The sequence below is a fragment of the Leptodactylus fuscus genome, chromosome 3, assembly GCF_031893055.1.
Source record: "Leptodactylus fuscus isolate aLepFus1 chromosome 3, aLepFus1.hap2, whole genome shotgun sequence".
Classification (NCBI taxonomy): Eukaryota; Metazoa; Chordata; class Amphibia; order Anura; family Leptodactylidae; genus Leptodactylus; species Leptodactylus fuscus.
Window position 1 is genome coordinate 99,982,322 of NC_134267.1, and position 21,850 is coordinate 100,004,171.

Consider the following 21,850-nt stretch of genomic DNA (forward strand, 5'->3'; position numbering starts at 1 on the left):
GTGGACTCCGTTTTCGGAGGAATTTCTGAAGGTCTGATTGCTGGCGGGCCAGTTTGGGGGTACTAGGCGGGTCACCCCCTCTGTCTCTCCCGATCTTCACCATTTCGGTCGTGGTTCAGCTAAGTGGGAACCGGCAAAGCACCTAAATGTAGCGGAGCTACAGGCTCATGCGTCCGCTACGCTCGGCAGTCAAGCTCCGCCCCCCGGGTCCGTGCACTTTAACTGCACAGCGCTTGCAGTTGCGCTGATAAAAAGTAAGCTCCCTCGTAACCGCAATCTGCCAGCTCTCCCAACTAGCAAAGACAAGCCTGCGGAAAATTAACGCTGGTTCTGCAGCAGGCTCATCCTTGCTAGGTGGGAGAGCTGGCAGCTTGCTGTTACGAGGGAGCTGACTTTTTTTATAGGCATGCATTGACCAGCGTTGATTGGCCAGTGTACAGCATTCGGCCAATCAACACTTTTTCTGCTGGAGGCTCGTCTGTGAGAAGGCGGAGTCTAGTATCGGACCACAATGGAGACTGCTGTGGTCTGATCTTGGACTCCACCTCCTCACAGACGAGCCTCCGGCAGAACCAGCGTTGATTGGCCGAATGCTGTACACTGGCCAATCAATGCTGGTCAATGCATTCCTGTGAGAAAAAGTCAGCTCCCTCGTAACAGCAAGCTGCCAGCTCTCCCAACTAGCAAGGACGAGCCTGCTGCAGAACCAGCGTTGATTTGCCGAATGCTATACACTGTATTGAATATTTACTACAAATAGCTAGTAGTATTCGATCAAGTACGAATATTTCGAATACCGTAGTATTCAATCAAATACCTACTCGATCGAATACTACTCACTCATCTCTAGTAACTACGGTACTGAACTGACATAAAACAGTTCAATACTGTATCTATTCAGTAGTTTGGGAGCATTGTATTAAAGAGGACCTTTCACCTCCTGGGTCACATGCCATGTAATACACTGCTAGAAAGCCGACAGTATTGGCCCTGGTGAAGAGCTATCGGTGCTGGTACCATAGCTCTTTACTGTCAGAAAGGCGTTTCTGACAGTCAGTCAGGAACGCCCTTCCTCACAGTAGCATCTATTGTGCTGTACTGTTTGACCAGTGAGGAGCACCTCCCTCCCCTGCTGATAGTACTTGTCCATAAACAAGTACAGGGAGAGGGAGCATTCCTCACCGCTCAGTATTATCACTGGACGGTAAGGAACGCCCCCTCTCACAATATAGCGCAATAGACACTACTGTGAGGAAGGGCATTCCTGACTGACTGTCAGAACAGGCCACAAGAAAATGTCTGCTTACTTACTGTGCAAGTGGCCATTTTTCTTGTGGCAGTCGGCTCTGTCCGAGGCCTACAAGTTTGACCACCTGTGCTGGAAGAAGACGCATGAAGACGACGTTCCTGAAGAAGATAGAGGTGGCGCTGGAGAGTTCTCTGGAAGCATTGGGGAAGCCCCCATTGCTGTTTGAGCGCTGGGGCCCGTCCCCATTGCTGCAAGAGAACTTGTTTACATACTGATGAAAACAGAGAAGACATCTAAAGGTAGGAGAAGAATAGCCTTTCTTAAGGCTATTCCTATGTGTCAACAAGAAAAAAATGTGTTTTAATGGTAGAATCCCTTTAATAGTTCTTTAAGCTGACAGTCTATCTTGGGATAGCTTAAAGTTGGAGTACTTTATAGTGATAGCTTAATAAGTGAAGATCGTGGCACTTTTTAAAAAATAAGATGTATTAAATGTATTTTATTCAATTGCACTACTCAGTTACAGTATGTATGCTTGTTTGCATTTTACAATCCAAACAATTTTTGCAAGCGTTTTGACTTTTTATTTCAAGATTTTATTTTAAACACTCATTTTTCTTATATAGATGTGTCCTCCCTTACCTGCCCTCAGTGCCCACAGTGCCGCCCATTCTGTACTAGATCCCTTGGTATAGCACCAGTTTTAAACCATATATATTAACAAATGTATCAAACAGCAATGATGCATTTAATCATATCTTGTAGTATTTTTCTTTCAGTAGTACCTTGCTGCTTAGCCATTGTATCTATCCTTGGATTCTGCCAATAGACTTCTGCCTGGATCTTGTCTTGAACACCTGCCCTCTTAGCTCTGTGAGCTGGCATATGTGCCCGCACAGCAGGCCTTAGCACCAAGACTAATTGAAATGATTTAGATTCCTGGAATGTGTGGATGGGTCCAGGGTGGAAGTATACTGGTTGGGCTGAGTATGTACCTAGATGTCATCTGAGCTGTCCCATGTGTCCACAGTATATAAAACTAGGTAGTTTATTAAATAATCTACTCAAGATATTACACTAAAGCACAGGCTGGTTGAAATGCTGTACTATAAGCAACTGCATGAAGTACAATGCGTGTACTTGTACCATGACAAGGTAGGCAGGGGGCCCATCATGAGATTCACTTGTTCACCTGTGGGCCAGTCCAAGACTCTTACCAAATAAAAATTCATGGCATTGTGCAAGTTCTGCAAACAGATATATTGTAGTCTATGGAACAAGTGTTCTAGTGATTTCAGGTGCAAGCCCCACGGGGGGCTAATAAAACAGTAAAAAAAAAAAAATCCAAAAACCTAACATTCTAATCACACCACAGTTCCACCCTCGTCTGATTTTTTTCCATCTGCCCATTACATTGCATGGAATATTAAATGATACCACTACGAAATACAAAGTGTTTTGCAAAAATTAAGCCCTCATGCGGTTCTCCGAACAGAAAATTTTTTAATAATTATTTTGGAAGGCAAAGAGTAAAAAAATGAAAATAGGAAAATGGCTGCGGCTGGAGGGGGTAAAGGGAGTCTGTCACAGTTCTTAAATCAAACTTTTTTCCTTTGGAAATCTGTTCCTCCATTGCTTAGAATTAACCTTGTTTTGTCAATATGCAAATTATCCATTTGGAGCAACAAGGTTATTGCTTTTCATACAAAATGGTAAGCCGAGATACCCTTATTGCATTGGCATATTGAAAAAACTGTGATATTTCATCAACGGACGAACTAATGGATACCCTAACCTAACTATTGGCTGGGTTGGATTCTGATGACAGACTTCCTTTTAATAAAATATATTTAGAGGCCACCCAAACTACATAATGTTAGTTATCTTCATGTTCATAAACTGGATGTTCTTCCATATAATTGCAGTTGTATAGTTTAGTTCACAGTTGCTGGGAGCAATGAACACGCTACATAAATTTAGACTTAAGATTTACAATTCATAAATTTCACATTTATCACTTTACAGCCAAAAGGGCTTTACATTACTCTTTGTACAACGTGTTGAAAGCATTAAAGTTGTGAACAGAATATTTACTACATTAATTAAGATCCAGAACACAGCGTTAGCATTAGCAAAGATTTATTCTAGTAAATGTGGACACTCTGAGCGGACGTCTTATGATCAATCCCATTTTGCATTTGAGAACCAAACTCTGAACATAGGAAAGTCTGTCCTCATTGCATCTATAAGAAGGTAAAATGATACAAATGAATCCAAACTGTGATCTTGACATGGTTGTAGGACAGAAAAGAAAACACAAGAAGAGCTATGGTGTAGCTCAATTGGCACAGGCAAGAGAGCCTTGGAGAGCTAGACATTGGATAGCATTATAGTAGTCTTGAGAGTGTTTTACACTATGTTTTAAGACACTTTAAGGTGTGGCTCATTCCGAACTTGTTCGACTCCAAAATGAATCTTGGAGTTGAGTGCACCCAAAACATAATGAATCCTGAGAGGTTTGCTCAGCTGTGTTAACAGATTAGTTGTGGCTATCTAGTTAAAAGCCCTTAACTATATCAGTGGTGATATTTTTTTGTTGTTTCAGTGACCTCAGTGACGTCACGTGTGATGGGAACACAGATAGACCAAACCGGGCTGGGAGGCATTGGAGCAGCAGGGAAAGGTGAGTATTCTGGCTTATCCCATCCATCCATTGCATAAACAAATCTGCAGTGGAAAAACTGCATTTTCAAAAATTTCTGCGTTTTTGACAATTATAGCATGTCAATTATACATGCGGAAACGCTAGCATTTTCCATATAGGTATAATAGGGGCAGATAGTTGAACAAGGTTTTTGGCAATAATTAAAGACAATTACCTTTCCCAACTAGTGCAGGATCCAACACAAGAAGGGGCACTTCTAGCCATAATTTTAACCAGACAGAAGACCAAACACAATATCAAAAGTGGATGTCGGAACTCACCTGGGTCATAGTGACCACAACATAATACTGCCATGACGTTCACATGCCTATATCACTGCTGATGTTACAAGGAGGTGGAGATGCCACAAAGAGGCCCAATAGAATGTATTTTTCACTAGAAATAGAGCAACTAGCATCAGTCTTATGGTGTTTTTTTTTTTTGCCTTTCTCTGGATCAACACTGTAAGATTATAGGGCCTGTGATGGGCCTGTGTCTTCATCCAACGTTATCTACTGCCAGAAGCAGCAGAACCATCTTATGAAGAAAAAAAAATGGCTAGCTAAAGTGGATTATTACTGCAGTCAGTGCTTGGCTGAACAGTCATGTCCTGTGTGTCAATAGAAGCTTTTTATCCAGGTTAATATGTATTTCAATAAATTTGGAATAATTGCCACACTTATATCTAGGGAGGGGGGTGCAAATTAAATGCTCATTTAAATACTTTTATAACTGGATGCCTTCTGAGTTATTGGTTCACTCTCCATTGTTCACTATAGCTGTGTTATTGGAAATGTAGATGTTTTACGGTGTATTTGTCTGTAGTACAATCCAAATACATTATGAACAACTAGCACTGATTTAAGAAAGCAAATGTCAATATAAAATATGAAGGTAGCTTTGATGTCACAGTCCCCAGGGAGTATGATGGATTATTGCTTCTATTCATTCCGGTAACATCAAGTCTTTAAGGCTCTAATCTATCTGCTTTACCCCATAAGCATCTCTGAATACCTAATTATATGTTGCTATAAAGTACATTATGTCTGTACAGGTTTGGAAGCAAATCAGAATATGGCACAGATGTAACAATTACGCTGGATCAGTTCACTGCCAACTTCAGAGAGCAAATAGGTGAAGTGCCTGGGCAGCTCAGGTACAAAAGTGGCATGGAAATGCTTAAAGGTTCAGCACTACACAACCCCGTAAAAACACAGCTATTTTAAAAGGCTTATGTGTTTCTCTCTCTCTCTTTAGATATATCTGTGTGTGTGTGTGTGTGTGTGTGTGTGTGTGTGTGTGTGTGTGTATGTGTGTGTCTGTGTGTGTCTGAAACCTCTCCTAAAGACCACCTCTTGGAGACCACCACCCCTACACAGTTCACACCTACAGTCCGCTTTAACTTGACCTTTTTCAGTTACATTCATTGACATTCGTTGTCAATGAGTTAGCAACATGTTGGCAGATTCACCTGTGTCTATATATATGCTGCAAAGTAAGAATGCTTTAAAAAATGTTCATATCTGAGCCTGGGTGCTTGTTGTTCTAGTCTGTCAAAGGACAAAAAAAAAAATGGAGACACAGACCGCTAAAACAGTGGACAACAAGAGTGCCCGATGGTCCCATTGTCTGTAATGGCATCCGTCAAGTGTCTGGCTAGAAAGCCAACAGGGTGCTGAATTCAATGCACTTCCCATTATATGCCCCTGGTGAAGAGCTATCGGTGCCATTATCTTAACTCTTCACTGTCAGAAGGGCATTTCTGACAGTTTGTGATGAACACCCTTCTTAACAGTAGAGTCCATAGCGTTATACTGTCAGAGGGTGCATTCCTTACCACCCAGCGGTGAAGAACGCCCCCCCCCCCTGACAGTACTCGTCCATAGACTAGTACAGGGGGGCATTCCTCACTGCTCTGCATCATCATATGTCAACATATATAATCTCATATATGGATGCCACAATAGATCTCGAGATGAGCGAATACCGTTCGATCGAGTAGGTATTCGATCGAATATCAGTCTATTTGACATATTTGATTCCAATACCTTGATGGAGTACCATCTCCAAAACCCAAGGGTTCCTCAAAGTCAACTCCTGCAGTTTCTGTACCATGAGTGGCCATGTATGGCAGACTTATGAGAAATACTACGTGTCTTTGAGGAGTCCACCAAGAGAGTCAGCTGTGATGATGCACTGGTGAGTGTAACCATCCCGCTCCTGTGTGTGATGCGAGAATCCCTCATCGCCATCAGGGATAACGCAATGCACGCTGAGGAGTCGGGGATAGGAGCAGACCCGTCCCAGCAGAATAGTCAGTGCACACTCCTGTCAGCTTCTCAGCCTGTAATGATGGAGGAAGAGGAAGAGGAAAAGAAGGATGAAGTGGCAGATGAGATCATTGTCACACACGAGGCTAGCGGTGAAGTTCAGTGCGTCCCATTGCTTCAGCGCAGATGGGGCAAAGGAGAGGAGGAAGTGGAGGAAATGGAGAGTGACCCTTCCGGTGGGGACAGCGAAGTCATGTCGATTAACACTCTGGCACACATGGCTGACTTCATGTTGGGCTGCTTTTCCAGTGACAAATGCATTGTCAAAATCCTGGAGAGCAACCAATACTGGATTTTTGCAATAATATATCGTCTTTCATTCTGGTAGAGGGGAGAGCCAATCGCATTCATGATTGCCACAAGCAACTTGTGCAAAATATGATGGAAATGTTTTCATCAACTCTCATTAGCGGCAGAGAGGACAGTTCCTCCAAGAGACTAACCGGTCCACACCCAGCAAGGGCACACTCTCCAAGGTCTGGGATACCTTAATGGCACCCCCTTGCCAAACTACCACCATTGCGGGAATACCTGGCCGACCACAGCCCTGTCCTCTCCGATCCCTCTGAGCCCTACACTTATCGGGTGTCATAGTTGGACTTGTGACTGGAACTTGCGCTTTACGCCTTGGTGGTGCTGTCCTGCCCTGCCGCCAGCGTTCTATCAGAAAGGGTCTTCAGCACAGCTGGTGGCATCATCACAGATAAGCGCAGCCGTCTGTCAGCTGACAGTGCTGACCGGCTGATGCTGATCAAAATGAACTGCCACTGGAATAAGATAAGATATTCCTTTAATAGTCCCACAATGGGGAAATTTCAGTGATACAGTTTCATAGATGGTACAGTAGTATATAACAAGAGAGAAACACATAGAAGCTCATGGCAGATAGAGAAATCCTAGGAATCATAGCAACTAAAAAAGAAAGAAACACAGACATACTGCAGGATCATTTAGTTCTCTGTGCAGATTGATGTTAATAATAATAATTATAATAATAATAATAATAATACAGCCAACTTGGTTGTAGGACACGAGGAGGGGGGTCACAGCATGTGGATATAACAAGCAGAAATTTTTGCAGAGGTGGGGGACATATGCAGCTATCATGATAACATGTGGCAGTTCCTTTGGTAGGTGGTGAGATCTCCTACTCACAGCTGATAGTTCGGTATCTTGCATCAGCACTATTGTCCTTTTAACCACAAAAAATGCCCCAAATGTCCTTCATCACAAGCCCTCCTCCTCCTCCTTACCACAGTGTTCTACTGCCCCAAGGAAGTCAGAGACCATCCAGGTATACATGGTGCTGCTCTCTTGCTCTCTTGACCCATCATTTGCATGTCCACCAGTGTCAAGCACCCAAACATGAAGTTGCATGTATGTACTCCAGCTCTTCAGTTCCTCCTCCTCCTCCACCATCAGAGTTGAAAAACAAAATTCAAAATCACACCATTAAGGCTCACCTTAAGGGCCTAATATTATGCTCCAACAACTTTCTAAGGATCTTTTTACTCCTAGGCCAGTGACAGTGACAAGAGGACATCCTCTACAGCTGGAGGAGAAAAAGTTTCACCAGAAACATAGAAGGGGATTCTTCACAGGAAGAACAGCGAGGCTCTGTAACTATGTAACTATGACAAGGCTCTATTCATCCATAGATCTTAATATTAGGCTCCTACAAGGCTCAATTCATACTAAGAGCATAGTATTATGCTCCTGAAAGGCTCAATTTATCCCAAGAGCCAAAAACTAAAACTCTGCTGTTTAAAGGATCAATTCACCCAAAGGGCCAAAAACTAAAACTCTGCTGTTTAAAGCTTCAATTCACCTAAAGGGCCAAAAACTAAAACTCTGCTGGTAAAAGGCTCAACTCACCCCAAGGGCCAAAAACACTGCTGGTGCAAGGCTCAACTCAACCAAAGGGCCAAAAACTAAATCTCTGTTGGTTAAAGGCTCTACTCACCCAAAGGGCCAAAAACTATGCTGGTTAGAGGCTCAATCCAACCAAAGGGCCAAAAACACTGCTGGTGCAAGGCTCAACTCACCCCAAAGGCCAAAAACACTGCTGGTGCAAGGCTCAACTCACCCAAAGGGCCAAAAACTCTGCTGGTACAAGGCTCAACTCACCCAAAGGGCCAAAACCAAAATCTCTGCTGGTTATAGGCTGAACTAACCGAAAGGAAAAACTCTGCTGGATAAAGGCTCAACTCACCCAAAGGGCCAAAAACTAACTCTCTGCTGGTTAAAGGCTCAACTTACCCCAAGGACCAAAAACACTGCTGGTGCAAGGATCAAATCACCCAAAGGGCCAAAAACTAAATCTCTGCTGGTTAAAGGCTCAACTCACCCAAAGGGCCAAAAACTAAATCTCTGCTGGTTAAGGGCTAATCCCACCCCAAGGGCCAAAAACACTGCTGGTGCAAGGTTCAACTCACCCCAAGGGCCAAAAACTCTGCTGGTGCAAGGCTCAACTCACCCAAAGGGCCAAAAACTAAAACTGTTGGTTAAGGGCTAATCCCACCCCAAGGGCCAAATCCACTGCTGGTGCAAGGCTCAGCTCACCCCAAGGGCCAAAAACACTGCTGGTGCAAGGCTCAGCTCACCCAAAGGGACAAAAAAATCTGCTGGTTAAAGGCTCAACTCACCCAAAGGGCCAAAAACTAAAACTCAGCTGGTAAAAAGCTCAACTCACCTCAAGGGCCAAAAACACTAGTGTTTAAAAGGCTCAACTCACCCAAAGGGCCAAAAACTCTGCAGGTGCAAGGCTCAACTCACCCCAAGGGCCAAAAGCACTGCTGGTGCAAGGCTCAACTCACCCAAAGGGCCAAAAACTCTGCTGGTGCAAGGCTTAACTCACCCAAAAGGCCAAAAACGAAATATCTGCTGATTAATGGCTCAACTCACCTCAAATGCCAAAAACGCTGCTGGTGCAAGACTCAATTCACCCAACGGGCCAAAAATTAAATCTCTGCTGGTTAAAGGCTCAACTCACCCAACGGGCCAAAAACTCTGCTGGTTAAAGGCTCAACTCACCCAAAGGGCCAAAAACTATGCTGGTTAGAGGCTTAGTCCACCCAAGGGCCAAAAAATATGCTGGTTAGAGGCTTAATGCATCCAAAGGGCCAAAACTAAGCTGGTTAGATGCTCAGTCCACCCAAAGGGCCAAAAACTAAGCTGGTTAGAGACTCAACTCACCCAAAGGGTCAAAAACTATGCTGGTAGAGGCTCAATCCACCCAAAGGGCCTAACATTCTGCTGGTGCAATGCTCAACTCAATTAAAGGTGCAACGCTTAGATGGCTTCTTTCCAAACCGAGGGTGATTCCTTTCGATAAGATCTGATGGCTGTTTCCCGCCCTGATTATCCTGGTTGATCTTGTTCAGTAATGAAGCCGGCTCAGCATGAGGATCTTGTACGTTAGGTTGTCCATGCCCACTAATATGCATGAAGACTCGATCACAGTAAATGTTCTTATTTTTCTCCAATTCAATCTCTGAATGAACTGCTCTGACAGATGGCCTAGGCACTGCTGCAATGGCAATGGCTTTTCCTGTTCTGGTTCCAAAGAATTTTGTGTCTTACTTGAAGAAGAGACAATCTTAGTCTGACTGCTGGTTGCTTGTGCTGCAGCATTTGGAGTTGGGTCTGTCAGCCTTGTGATAAACTCCTCACACATACACACATACACACACAATGACAGTTAAGGGTGGGTACTGTTGGATTTCCCATTGCCTATTCCATCTGTGGTTGTCATGGGCAACGTGATTTAAAGGGGTGCATGCTAATGTTTCTTTAGCTTTAAATTTGTGTTTCTGTCCATACTATTGTGGAGGAAAGAAGGTTTCGACTTTCATAGAGGTTCTATTGAGTGTGGAATGTGTGTATTTGATAGGCTGTGATAGTGGGGTAATCCTGGGACTTGGACGTGTTAGATACCCCCAGACATGCTTCCCCTGATGTCCCAGTTGCATTCCAGAGGTGTTGGAATCTTTTCCTGGGGTGTCATTGTGGACTTGGTGACTCTCCTCAGTTGATTTGTGGTTTCCCCTGAAACAAGTATTTTTCCCCATAGACTATAATGGGATTCGATATTCTGTCGAATAGTCGAATATTGAGGGCTACTCAAAACGAATATCGAATATTTCACTACTCGCTCATATCTAAATAGATCCCTTAGCATTGTATGTAAAATCCATCGTAAAACAAAAAGTAATTATCACCTGTAAGAAAGCCAAAAGCAATTCCCAACATAGTAATGTATAAAGTGATTGTTTCCAAACATGCTGTACAGCCAAAGATCTCTATGAAAGTATCCTATATATGCATAAAATTGTGTTTCATATCGTCCTATCAACAAACGTAGAAACATAACTCAATATCAGTCCTTTTCCAAAACAATTGAAATTCCTAGATTTTGATTTGAGGCAACAGGTTTACCATTGGTGTTACTGGATGCCTCACAACCAGGAACGCCAGTAAATACTAATCAATGAAACCCTGATCATGAGCATAATGTGATACCATTTTCAGTTCATTCTCAATTTCCCATTACTTGCTTTATATACATGTTTTGCTACACAATTGTATATAAGTTTCCCTCATATATTTAATAATTTAGTGTGCATGACCCCAGCCCCTTTATCAGCCACTTTAAGGGGAAGTCATAGTATTTGACCAATTCATATTTGGCTTCATTCTCAGAACTAGTTAAATTAGTATGATGAAATCTTCTACCTTTATCCTTACAGAGGGTGGGTTGAAATTTAGTATATATATAAAGTATATTTAGTTCTTTACTATATTGTAAAAGATATGGAAAAATCAATTCACATCTATTACTGCATGTAATACAAGCTCAATAATGACAGGCCTGGGAGCCTTCAATAAGCCCCAGCTGTCATGATAATAGATCAATGCTCCTAGATTACATTCATGGGAGGAGGATTAGTGATCCCAGTAAATATGGTGACTGACAGAGGTATTTAAAGAGCAAAATGTGTCACTGTGGTTCTTACCGCCAGGTCTACACAGTGTAAAACAGCAAAGACCCCTCAGTTATGGTGCCAGCTCAGATCTTGAGTGAGTGCATCATGTTTAAAGACCCAACATTCTTTATATGTACAGTGGATGACAGTAAGGGGTTCATATAAACTATCACCATCCATTACAGCTTTGAACATGAAACTACCATTATTTTATAGACAATCATCTTGGCTATCTCATACGTAAATTTGACTTGCAATTATTTAGTATATGATTGTTGGAAGAATATGCAAATCTGTCTCTCAAAATGTAAACAGGGAGACAGTGCCTCTGTTATGCTGCCCTCTATAGCAAGCACCCTGAACATCATGCCCGACTTCCCAGAAGTCTTTACTGCATGATGCAAGGTTATAACCAAATCAATTTCTCAGCTACGGACTGCACCGTTTCTGTCTCTTTGGACTTCATCAGCGCAGCCTAGAGAGAATTGATTTGGTTTAAGTGAGAGGCTGAGAGACCAGATTATGGGGATAACGTCTATCCTTAGGGAGAGACCACCTTCTCAGGTGTGTGGAGACTTATACAGCCATAGTTGCTCCACTGCAAAGGAACATGGGAAGAATATGCAAATCTGTCTCCCAAGATGTAAACAGGGAGACAGTGCCTCTGTTATGCTGCCCTCTATAGCAAGCATTGTTGTGAGACTACCGACATTTTATAGACAATCATTTAGCATTTAGCATTTGATTAGTTCTGCAGATTCTTGTCATGTAACTGCATTGTTACTGTTTTGATACTCAAAATCTAAATTTAAATTTTTATTAATCCTCTTTTAACTGTTAACACTGTTTGAATCCTTCTGGGCATACTCTTGATCAGAGTCAAGCATTTCTCAACTGAAATCTGATCCCAGTCCTCTTCTGCATGATCCTACTGTTGATGCATACTGGTTGACTCACTTGTGTACAAATGGACATTTGTTATCTAACTACACAAAGCATACGAGCAACCTCCACTACTATGTTTTTCACTTCAGAACAGATAGACCTTGTGATGAGTCGACTTGTTGACTCCGATATTTTGCCTGGACGTCCACTTCTTGGTATTGAATGGACGGACTTCATTTTTCACGCTTCCAAATGTCACAGCTCTCATGATGCAGTTTGGCACTTGGGAATTGACCTAATATCACACTTAGCTAATTAGGGAATGTGAGAACACATTGCAATTTGTAGTAGACAAGAAGAAAAAGGTTTTTTTCACCACCAGGAGCAAAACAGTAACAATGCAGGTACATGACAAGAATCTGCATAACCAATCATATGCTATATAGTTGCAAGTCAAATTTATATATGAGATAGCCAAGATGATGTAAAATGATGGTAGTCTCACGTTCAGAACTTTAGTGGATGGCAAAATATGGAGCATGAGCCAAAAGCTCAAAGCTTTGTTACCCTTTTGCTCATATATATATATATATATATATATATATATATATATATTAGCATCCTTGCCCGGTTCGGACTTCTGCGTCATCTTCTGGTCACTTGCTACGGTGCAGGACACTTGTCCACTTGTGATCCTCTGCTCCTGCTCCTCCTGCTATTTTAGCACAACTGAGTATTTATTGCAGTGTACCAGCCCAGCCAGGTCTCTGAGTTCCTCTAGTTTCTAAAGAGTTGGGGTGGATTCTTCATACCCTTAATATAGTTTTCCAACCCTCTCTTGGTTGCTTGCTATTAGTCTATTAAAGTATACTAGTGGAATTCTGTTTGCTTATTATCTATTTCTGACCTCATTTTTTTTCCTTTGACTATTTTGCTTGTTCTGATTCTGTACTTTGCTGCCCTTTGCTGGTTCTGACCCCTGGCTATCTTGATTACCTGCGTCTGTTTGTTTGTCTTTTCCGCATTTTGTGTATTCACTTGTATTATAGGAAGGGGCTGTTGCCCATTTGTCCTCTACTGCCTAGGGTAGGTGAGACAAGTAGGTAGGGACTGGGGGTGGGTCAAGCATTAGGACTCACTGTCTCTGTCGTTCCCCTTCCTCCCAGAATCCAGCAGCAGCTATTGGGAAATTACTTCACACTAATAACTGAAGTATTAAGGAAATAACTAGAACTCACTATTGATTTTATTTGTTTTTTTTGTTTTTTTTTTGGAGGGGAGCTATTTTTAAATAATATATATTTAATATATTTTTCAAATACTGCAAAATTCATAGCCTGTGTCTTATTTAGGCTAAGGCATCACGTAGTGTCCTGATGCAAAAAAGTACTGTGGAAAAACCGCAGCAGAAACACATCCCAGTGCTTTTTTACAGAGAGTTCACAGGGGTTTCGACTGCGGACTTTCTGCTTCAATTATACCTATAGGGAAAATTTCTGCAGGTATAATTGACATGTTACAATTTCCAAAACCGCAAGCGTATTTTCCCGCAAAGTGTGGATAGCAATGTTTCAAAGTGGTCAACTTTTTAATAACCTGCTATTATTTTCAGGCAGTACAAAAACTTTGATGTTGCTTTGATTTTCAGAATCACATGCCTAAGATCACATTATTTCATAGATTTGACTACATAACTGTTAAATACTAGATTTTAAATCTGCACTTGCAGCTCAGAAACAGATTTAGAGGTAAAAAGGTAGACTTTGATGTAAAGCTGAAAGCTGTGTTTTCTATGCTAAATCAATCCTACAATAAATCCATCAATGTCTCCAGGAACGTGCCATCTCATATTTTGAACCACTTAACATGAACAGCACTATAATTAGAGCTTTATTTTATTTTATTTTAGACTTTTATATTTTAATTTTAGTTCTAGTATATGTAATGAATAGGTACTGCAGATAAATTCCAGCATTGTCAACTAAATAGAGGTGCGATGTCTTCAGTTGTTTTCGGCAACTCTTGGAGTTTGTTGGATCCCCGAAGCGCATCGCAATGTAACAGCAATGTAACATGCTTCTTAGCAGAGCCCACTAAATAGAGCTGCGATGTCTTCAGAGGTTTCCGGCAGCTCTGGGAGTCTGTCGGGTCTCCGAAGCGCATCGCAAGGGCGCCCTGTGCTCCTGAAGTGCATGCACGTTTAAAAACACAGGTGCGCGTGCGCAGGAGACGCATGACGGGTGCGAGAAGTTTCAAATAACAGCGCTCAGCCAAGAAGCCACATCGGGAAGTTCCGTAAACCATTCGGAACACCGATGGACGTTTCTTTGGGTACGGAAATTACATTGTGATGGCTAACTATTATCCTCACGCTGCTCTTTACTCACCAACAAAGAACGCATGCGCTAACTGCCGGCCTCGCAATGGAAGCGAGGGCCAGCACGAAGCCCACGGTAATTTTGCGGGGTTTTTAACATTTAAAAAGATGCTTTGCAGCGTGCAGTCATCACTGCATGCTGCTCAGCTAAGAAATTAAGGTAATAACCACTTTTTATCATCTTTAGATGGATTGTATTTATCGTGTAGACAGATGAATGTTTGGATATGATTTTAGTATAAAATGTATCCTTCTTCCTTTTAACAAAATAGGAGGTTATTACATTACACCCATGGTTGTTTTATTTGTTTTTTTAAAAAAATGAAAGATACAATTTGTGCCAATTTATAGATATATTTAACAAATATGCATATATATTTATTAATTTGAATTAGAATTTTTATATCGTTTCAAAAATTATATCAAAAATATAGTTTTTAGTGAAAATGATTTTTGTATATATTTTTAGATCTGAAGAAGGGGTGGAATAATTGTATAGTTCCGATACCCCGAAACGCGTCATTATTCTAATAAATACTCACCTTATATGAAACCACTAGTGTCCTTCCTGAGTGAGCGCGATCAGCAATTGTTTGGTATAATGCAAAAAAATCTTCCTGTACATCCCACCGATGGTTGGTCAGAATAGCTGATACGCTGCCAAGAAACTCGGCATACAAATTAGAGTGTATATACTCTTATGACGAAAACACCATCTGACTCCTACAAAGATCTATAAGAAGCGCGGTTCGTCTTGAATATTTTTTCAATTTAGTATCGCAGATAGATTCCAATAATTTATCGTTTTTGGAACCATAAGAGTTTGTTTATTTTTCATTCATAGTTTATTTTGTCACATTTTTTAGTGAAATACATAATAATCCTGAAATACTGTAATAACTTTTAAGGCTATGTCTGTCCTTGTTGGGATTATTGTTCGACATAACATGTAATTTTGTTTTCTTTACTAAAATAAGAATTGAAGGATACAAACGTGGTTTGTGAACTTAATGTTTTCTACCTGCTAAAAAAATCAGTTGGCAAAATATGAATGGGACTAAATTATTGTGTTGCAACAGGAAAAAGGTAAATTTTAATCTTCATAAAGTAAAGTGAATGTTTGACTATGAACATCATTTAATGCTGTGCTCATTCTTTTCTTTTTTTTAATTTTTTTTAATAGCAGCTCTGTTTTATTGCCAGAACGTTCAAAATACATTGTGTCCTTTTATTCAGAAAGTTATATTGACATAATGGTCATTTTTTTTATTCTATTATGCATTAATTTTATTACAAAGTACAGGATATGTTAAAAAAGTTGGCCTGTTTTTCATGCATATGATCAACCACAGACAGCACATGACCTACAAATAAGCAGGGTGGAATTCTGTCCGCATTATCAAAATACAGAAGTGTAACTCAGTTATAATAACGGAAATAACAGTGTAGCTCTTCTGTTTGTATACTTATGGTATCTTACATTATTTAGGAAAACAATGGAGGCAGATATAAATGTCAGGATTTTATAGCCCTAAGGCTCCACTCAGATCATATTTTTAAGTTTAATTCGTTTTCATGACATATTTTTTCAATATGCTTAAGAAAGTAAAGTGTGTATAACTTAACTAAGCGTGCTTATAGCCAACAATAAAAGGTTTCCATGGACCGCTGAGTATTTGTCGTAGTGTACCAATCCAACCAGTACTCTGAGTTCCTCTGGTTACTAAAGAGTTAATGTTAGTTGCACTTTGATTGACATCCTTCCATGACAAGCCTGGGGTGGATTTTTGATATCCTTATATAGTTTTCCAACACTCTCGGTTGCTACTTTTCCTTTGATTACCTATTTCTGACCTTCGCTTTCCCTTTGACTATTTTTCTGGTTCTGATTTTGTACTGGCCCACTGGTTCTGACCCTTTGGCTCTCTTGATTACTTATGTATGTTTGTCTGCCTTGCCTGTGTTTTGTGTATTCACTTGTATTATAGGAAGGGACTGTCGCCCCGTTAACTGCCTAGGGTAGTTGAGGTAAATAGATAGGGACTGCAGGTCGGTCAAGCATGAGGATTCACTGTCTCTGTCGTTTCCCTTCCTCCCAGGTTCCAGCAGCAGTTACTTTGGAATTGCTTAACTGGCAATAACCTAATATAAGTAGTATAAGATTTTTAAATATAGAAGCATTTTGAAGGTTGCGATCCTGAACATCCAGGAGATTCCAAATTATTTGAATTACTGGGCTTCTTTTTGTATAGACTGCAAAAGTGGCATCTTCTTCTATTAATATAAGTCTATGACAAATGTTGTTATATCTATCCCCATGTACTGGATGTCAAATCACATGTTTTAAATCAATTTAACAGATCCATTTAATAGATGCCAAGCAAAAGGATACAAATGATAACAAATGTATAGTGCTCCATAAACATAGAAATTAATGTTTAAAAAATTTCAGTTTATGTTATTAATTTTTTTAAAAGACAATTTTTTTTTTTGGAATATTATGGTTTTGTACCTACTGAAAGAATGGACAGAAAAGGATCTTAATAATAATAATAATAATAATAATAATAATAATAATAATAATAATAATAATAATAATTATTATTATTATTATTATTATTATTATTATTATTACTGATTGGTCATCTATTTTCATCCAAATTATGCATTCATTAATCAGACTTAAAAAATGTGATCTGAATGAACCCTATAGTTGACTAGTGAGTGAAGAATAATCATATACAAATGGATCAAGTGCCAAATGAACATTTATTATTTATTTATTTATTATGCTTACTTATATAGCTCCATCATATTCCACAGCGCTTTACAGATATTGACAGTCACTGTCCCATATAGGGCTCACAATCTACATTCCCTGTCAGTATGTCTTTTGGAGTGTGGGAGTAAACCGGAGCACCAGGAGGAAACCGGAGCACCCGGAGGAAACCCACGCAAACACGGGGAGAACATACAAACTCCTTGCAGATGTTATCCTCGGCAGGATTTGAACCCAGGACTCCAGCGCTGCAGTGCTAACCACTGAGCCACTGTGCTGCTTAATACAATGTACAGTTATTTTCATAGCACTCTACACTATTTGTATATTGCAATTTAAGTCTATGGACTGACAGAACTGACACACTTTATATATTTATGTTATTAGCTGTTTATTTTTTCGTGGCCCTATTGCTGTGATATTGTCCCTGGAGCATAGATCAGAAATTGCAGGAACTGGCTGACAACAGAGAACAGTGAAAATAGCTGTTGAAATCTCATACAGTGCTGAGAGATAGCCCCAAGGCACCCAAACACCTTCACCAACTGTGAACCCAGATAGGCTTGTGCTGAATTTGATGCCTAAATTATCGCCACTAGAGATGAGTGAGTACTGTTCAGATAAGCTGAACAGCACGCTCCATAGAAATGAATGGATGCACCTGGTACTTCCGCTTTGACGGCGGCCGGCCGCTTAACTCCCCGCGTGCCGGCTACGTCCATTCATTTCTATGCGAGCGTGCTGTTCGGATCGGCTGATCCGAACAGTACTCGCTCATCTCTAATCACCACAACTTGCAAGGCAGACCAAACCAAGAATGATGAGTTGGTAGTGCTCCCATAGAGCCTTCAATGAACACTGTGTACACAATTATAGGGGCTGCCATGATGCAGATCCCATTCCAGCCTAGCAGTCACATGATTGTCAGTGTTTGGGAACTGTATGAGCTTATGCCTAAAGGACCCATATCAGCTCTCAATTGTAGTACAGGAGGATGCATTTGTCTTGTAACTGGTGCTAATGTATTAGCTCCAAATACAGTTAAAATCAGCAGCAAAAAGGTCATGTTAAAATGCCTCTTAAAAGTTATGGGGGTGCGTAATGTTTAAGGAGAAAAAAATATATAAAAAATAAACCAAAAAAAATTGTCATTGCCATACCCTTCTCCAAGGCGACACAACAATACACTGTCTTCCAATAAGTATTTGGACACCTGTGATAGAATAGTAAAACAACATTTTTTCATACTCAATAGTTGGTAGAACCCAGCAGATGCTTCCTTACGGATGGTATTGGTCAACACAATACTCCCGGATGCCTGTAGAAACTCCTGGTGTATTTGAGCCATCGGTTGGGTGCGGTTTCTCTGGCCAGCACTCGTCGGTCTCTATCTCCCAGTTTCAGGGGTCTGCTGACTTGGAGCACATTTCGACAATCACCGTTCACATAGGCCACTGTTGATTTTGGGTAATTCAGTTCACTTTCTATGTTCCTTAAGGATCGACCATTTCTGTGGTACCCCACAATTACCTCTTTCTCAAAATTGGACAACCCTGCACTTCATGGCATCTTGCACGCTACTAATGCCAATGCTGTTTCCTATTAAATGGCAGAAGGCGTGGCGTACATCACGGCTACAGATATCTTTATTTGTATGGATGTCCAAATACTTATTGGTAAACAGTGTATGTGTCACCCATGTAAAAAGTACCATAAGGAAGACAAAGTTTTCTCTACTTTGTTGTTTCCATTTTTTCTTGAAAAAAAAAAGCATGCATGAATAAAAACAACGTACAAATATGTCCTATTCAACACCGAAAAAGATGCAAAAATGATTTGAATAATCCAAATTAATAAACTGTTATAGACCTCAAAACCACAAAAAAAAAAACTCGAAAATGTGTTTGATCCTAAAACTTGACTAAATGTTAATGTTGATATATCTTTAGAGTCGGTAGTCAGTAGAGTTCGCTTGCCGAGTGTGATATGGCCTTTATATACTGTAATATTACTGTACACTGGGTACACTGGGTACTTGTACTTGTACTTGTATTTTCTGTGAAGAATAATGCCTCACCTATACAATGCAGGTCAAGCACTGCCCTGAAGCACAGAATGACAGCTGCATATCTGATGTGACAACTGTATAGTTTGCCCTCCTGCCATTCAATGTCTTCATATAAAAGAGATCATCGTTCGGGTAAAGGTCTGCGTGAACTGGAAACATGCTCACATTTAAGGTAATGACTTGCAGTAAAGTGTTCTCCATTTTTCTCCAACTTTCACTGAATGTGTAATCCGCGCTGAAAGTGATTAACAACTTCATTACTACGGCTGAATTAGAACTTTTGTTCTCGCATATTAGGAAACTGCAATAATTAAAATTTTCTTGGTGATTAAGGAGCTTTATTTGAGCATAACTTCCTGTCCTGGCAGCCCGGCATATTCTCAGTTTAATTAACAAGTCACTTACCAAGCCGTAGCCATCAACTTCTCCGATGATTTCACCTGCACTGAATCTTTTTTTGTGCTGTATTGCTCCATACATGATAACTAACAGCAGTATAAGTTCTGAAGCTATAAGATAAGAAAATGCAAGTCGCCATAGTCCTAATCTTATATTTACCAGACTGATGAAAAATGTAGACTAGGAGGTATTTTATATATATATATATATATATATATATATATATATATATATATATATATATATAAATTGATGTACACCATTTACATGTAGAAATAGAAAGGGAAAAGGGTTGCTGACTTGTCATTTTTGTTTTTGAATTTGAAAACCTAAAATCTCACTGGACCTTCTAAAAATGTATTCTTCTAATTCCGGTTAAAATATTTTCATGCGTTAAAACACTAAAAGTAAGCTTATAGGAACTGGTATATAATGGCACATTGATAGACAGTGCATGAAACAGTCATTCATAAATGGGGGAGAGGTGTTTGTAAAATTCATATTAACTACTTTTCAGTAACAAATTATGCCTGCTTCTACATTTGTGATCGTAAAGGTGATTTTTTTTTTTTTTTTAAATTATCATAGGACAGCATACTGTGCTGTTCATGCCCAAATGCAGGAACTCCAAATAAGCTCCCAACAGACTTCAATGACTTTAACCCCTAGACATCACTAATATGGCTATTTTCGTCAGTCTAGCTAATATCTCATGCTGCAAACAAGTCAGTGCCTCTTTAACTATAGGGTCAACAATGCACTTGCACTGGGCCCTATGGGAGCAGGGAGCCCCTTTTGGTCAGTGGCACAGTTCTGCAGTGCTGTCCAGTGCAGTGGATCCTTGCTACACCATCTCATCGGCATCTAGAGGATGAATTGAAGCCAGTGATGAAGTAGGGAGCCGTCCACTCCCTTCTTCACCATCTGGCCACTGTCTTTGCTGCAGCCTGTTACTAGAGATGAGCGAACACTGTTCAGATCAGCCGATCCGAACAGCACGCTCCCATAGAAATGAATGAAAGCACCTGTGAAGCCGGCTGGCCGCCGGCAAAGTCAGCGTCACAGGTGCTTCCATTCATTTCTATGGGAGCGTGCTGTTCAGATCGGCTGATCCGAACAGTGTTCGCTCATCTCTGCCTGTTACTCCTTAAAGACTCCGGGACCAGAAAGGAGTGAACATGGGAACAAGGAAAGGTGAGTATTAAGGTTTGTTTTTCTCTTTGATATATACAGTTGGGGACATTAAAACTGTGGGGGCAACTTGAAGTGGACATGACAGTGTGGTAAGACATAATAATGTGGGGGCAACCTGAGGGGTGCGGGGCATGATACTGTGGGGGCAACCTGAGGGGAACAGTGTGGCGGCAACTTGGGGGGCACATGACACTGTGGAGGCAACCAGGGGGTTGGGGTCATGAATCTGGTGGGTAACTTGGAGGAGGACATGAAAATGTGGGGGCAACACGGAAGGGGACATTATGAGGGGCATTATATTATATGGGGCCACAAGAGAGGCATAGTGAGAGCCACTAAGGGGCATTACACTATGTGGGCATCATTGAGGGGGCATTATAATTTATTCAGGTCAAGTAAGTTGCGGTGATGGGGGGCCCAATTATGAAACCTTGTCACAGGGCCTTCCAATGTGTTAAAACGGCCTTGGAACAAGTGTGATAACTCCTCATAAGAGCCGCTTTCTCCTTGCTTGCATTACAGTCAGGAATTCTTCTTTGATAAGGGAAGCTTTTATCATCACTGTAATTAACAAAATTTAGCTACACAGTAAAGTGAAAGTAACTTCTGTATGACATTGTGCTATCAGAAGCTGCTCCCCCTGCCAGTTCCTCCCTTCACCTTCATCTTAGAACTGTGATCTGCCAGCAGGGAGTCTTTCCAGTTTATAGTCCTCCTTATGCTAAGCTACTGGTCAATTTGCAAAGAAACTATGGAGCCATAAAATAAGCCATGTTGATTATAAAACCATATAATATCATTTTTTTTGTTAAGAACTGTATTAATGTATAGCCCTTATAATCAATAGAAATGCATATTTTAAAATGTTTATGTGCAATAT